This window comes from Amaranthus tricolor, chromosome 11 (genome assembly GCF_026212465.1).
Source record: "Amaranthus tricolor cultivar Red isolate AtriRed21 chromosome 11, ASM2621246v1, whole genome shotgun sequence".
Taxonomy (NCBI): domain Eukaryota; kingdom Viridiplantae; phylum Streptophyta; class Magnoliopsida; order Caryophyllales; family Amaranthaceae; genus Amaranthus; species Amaranthus tricolor.
Genome location: NC_080057.1, coordinates 15,896,950 through 15,901,244, shown reverse-complemented (window position 1 = coordinate 15,901,244; position 4,295 = coordinate 15,896,950).

Below are 4,295 nucleotides of genomic sequence, written 5' to 3'. Positions count from 1 at the left end.
ATACCCCAATCAAAGTTCATCCACACCCTCATCTACGACTACCTCCGCATCCGTACATACTCTTGCTGGAGATGGGGTGCGTGATTTGTATTGCGGGCTTCATTCCCGAGATGCAAGTGGTAAATTTACCATTAATGATCCGGGAACGAAGAAGGTTGCTGATGCTGTGGTGAGTTTTGAAATTATTAAGTATATTCTTCATTTGTTTTGTATTCTTTGGCTTTGATGTACTTATACTAATTACTATATATGTCACTTTTTATTTGAACAGATGGGCTGGAAGGAAAAAGAAGCTACGGGGGAGTTCACCCCAAAAGGCAATGTTGACGCATTGCATATGGTCTTAGGGAAAGACCACAGTGGGCGGGTAGTCGGAAAAGGAGGCGTCCGCGTGGGGTTACAAAAGGCATTCGGCAAAGAGTGTGTTGCTACTCAATCCCGAACGGCACTGCGGGAAGAAGCAGCAACCCTCCGAGCGGAGATTACGAAGGACGTTCTCGCGAAGTTGGCCACCGTGTTGCAAAAGATGGGTGCACCCATTGTGGACTTGGCAAACCTGATTGTCGAGGATCAGGGAAGTCAACATGGGGATTCTGACGCTTTGGTCGAGCCAACACCCGAGCCCATTACCCGCGTAGCACCCCAGCTCTTTACTAATACCCCCGTTGCTCAAAATCCGGAGCCAACTCCGGTGCCAGTGCTACAGGTACATAGTTTTTAAATATATAAGCACTTATTAATTTAAATTGCAACGCGTAATTAAAATTTTATTATGATGCTTATTATACTAAACGACACAATTTTCAGGAGGCGACTCCTTGTTCTCTTTTGCTGCCTCAGTTAGGTGTTGCTAGTGATGGCGACTTAACTGAGGTTGCATATGGTATGGCATAGCCAAATAAAGAGGGCCAAACAGTGCATTCAGTGCATTGGATACTTTTGATCATATGTCCTTTAACGAACACCGTGCACGTCTTCGACTCATTACAAAAACCTAACAGCCTACCTCGCAACACAAGATTCAAAGGATTGTTGAATGCGTACGTAATATTAATTATTTTACCAATTTGATTTAATTAAGTGTTATATATATATATATATATATATATATATATATATATATATATATATATATATATATATATATATATATATATATATATATATATATATATATATATATATATATATATATATATATATATATATATATATATATATATATATATATATATATATATATATATATATATATATATATATATATATATATATATATATATATATATATATATATATATATATATATATATATAAATGGTATTACTTTTCCCATGCGTTTCGGCGCAATGAAAAGAGTGCGTGGACAAATGGGATCTACATCCAGAGCCACATTTCCAAAATGGATAGCAAGAAAGGTACAAAAATTCGATTTTATGGGTTTTGTATAGGTTTGGTCAAATGATCATGAAAAGAACACGAAACAACCACAAACACTTAAACAAAATTCTGATCTAGCAAACTGTCGACCAGCCCTCCTTCGGCTCAGCTTCTAGGAGTCCACGGGGATTGTTAGAATGGTTTTAGGACCTTGATAGCTAGATCCAAGTACCAAGATTCAATTTCCACTTTAGCCTAGGTCCTGGATGCATAGGTTTGGTCTCCACGTGTCGTGCAAGGTGGTCTGGTCACTAGTTTGATGCTGTCTGTTGGACCTCTTGAGTTTTGATGATGACTACACTTTAGCAAATATGTGTTTAGAGATTTTGTGCAGGTCGATATCCGATTAATTGTGATCGTTGATAGTACCTATGGCTTAGTTCATGGGAATATACATGTCAAAAGGTTTCAAGAGATGTTAGAAGAGTATATCACGTGGGATGTAAAATGGAGACAGGAAGTCTACTGTTCCCAGGTTTGATGTTCTAGCAAGTTGGAATTTGGAGACAGCGCAGTGTTCCCAAACTGAAGTCAATTTACGTTAGCTAATAAATTCTATCTTTTATTTTTTTTAGTTAATGTATTTAAATTAATTGGTTGCATTAGTTTATTAAAGTTAATTGGCAAAAAGAATTTCTAAAATTCCTCACGTGTGGGTTTCAAGATTAATTCCTTATTTTTAGGAGATAAACTTGGATCTACTAAAAAGTAGGAACAGCAGTTAGGTCTTAATTATTTTTGGATTTTCTGAAAAATAATAAAAATAATCTTTTCCTAAAAATAGTAAAAATAACCATTTTTTGAGAATTAGTCAAAAGATAACCGTTTTTAGAATTAGTCAAAAGATAACCGTTTTACCAAACCGTTTTCTAAATATAGAATGAAGTTCCAGCCATTAATTTGGGGAACAGGAATTACTACTGAAGAAATTGCTACTTTAGGGAACAGCGGTTATTAAGGAACAGCAGTTATTAAGGAACAGCGGTTATCAGGGTATAGCGGTTACTGATTGCCTTAACCGTTTGTTTGATTTATTCAAAGGCTGAAGTATTAACCGTTTTGTGATTCATTCAGCATCATTCATTGATCCATTGACTAAGGATAATGGGTTGGAATATTTTTCTATTTTTAGAAATTTATTTTATTATAAATAAGCTAACTAGCTCGGTTTTTCAAAAAGAATTAACGCATGCTTTAAGAGAAAAATAATTTTTGTGCGTTTGATTTTGAAATTCTACAAGTAATATTTTGTGCTTTTAAATTGCCAATTAATTCATAATATTTACTTGTGCAACTCTTTGATTTATTTTTGAGAATTTCTATCCTTTTTGTAAGGGATTTTGAGAGTTTATGTAATTAGACTCGGGTGAGTCTAAGGGGGAAGTTAGATAGCTTTTAGTGAAGCTAGAGAGGATTAGCTTATTGTAAAGCTAAGTTTGTTGCTTTGAGTAAAGCAATTAGAGAGTGAAGAGTTGGCCTAGTTGTTTCGCTTCGAGTGAAGTAAGGTGTTTATTGTAATTGTAACTAATTGCCTTAAACATAGTGAAGTTGTTAGAAATCCCAAGTGGTCGTGGGTTTTCCTTTTGTTTAGGCCCAAAAGGTTTCCACGTAAAATTGTGCGTCTCTCTTATTATTTTGCTCTTAGTTTAAGCTTTATGTATTTTGAATGATTCCGCAAAAACAGGGCACAATCGCTTAAACTTGCAACAACAACAATTCACCCCCCCTCTTGTTGCTGTTCCCGTTCCTAATTGAATCAACACTGTCAATTTCGTGTTTTTATTTGTCAATTTCGCGCGTAAAGTAGGTCAAACATGGTTTGTTATGCACGAAACTTGGCACACAACACTATTTGGCATATATTATTGTGTTGAAATGGTTAGAATTGATAATAATAGTCATATGCTAGAAATTAGAAGTTAAGTTGCGATTTTATGCGTTTTTAAGTGTTTTTGTCCATTTCGCGCGTAAAGAAGGTCAAACATGGTTTGTTATGCACGAAACTTGGCACACAACACTATTTGGCATATTTTATTGTGTTGAAATGGTTATACTTGATAATAATAGTCATATGCTAGAAATTAGAAGTTAAGTTGCGATTTTATGGGTTTTAATTTTAAGCGTTTTTGTCAATTTCGCGCGTAAAGTAGGTCAAACATGGTTTGTTATGCACGAAACTTGGCACACAACACTGTTTGGCATATATTATTGTGTTGAAATGGTTAGAATTGATAATAATAGTCATATGCTAGAAATTAGAAGTTAAGTTGCGATTTTATGCGTTTTTAAGCGTTTTTGTCAATTTCGCGCGTAAAGTACTCAAACTTGGTTTTGATGCGAAACCGGGGCTGATTAAGGCCTTGGTTATGCAAGGATTAATGTTGTGCGTAAGGTTTGATTAATGACACAGTCAAAAACTACAAATGATCATGAAAAGAACACGAAACAACCACAAACACTTAAACAAAATTCTGATCTAGCAAACTGTCGACCAGCCCTCCTTCGGCTCAGCTTCTAGGAGTCCACGGGGATTGTTAGAATGGTTTTAGGACCTTGATAGCTAGATCCAAGTACCAAGAATCCATTTCCACTTTAGCCTAGGTCCTGGATGCATAGGTTTGGTCTCCACGTGTCGTGCAAGGTGGTCTGGTCACTAGTTTGATGCTGTCAATTTCGCGTTTTTATTTGTCAATTTCGCGCGTAAAGTAGGTCAAACATGGTTTTTTATGCACGAAACTTGGCACACAACACTATTTGGCATATATTATTGTGTTGAAATGGTTAGAATTGATAATAATAGTCATATGCTAGAAATTAGAAGTTAAGTTGCGATTTTATGCGTTTTTAAGCGTTTT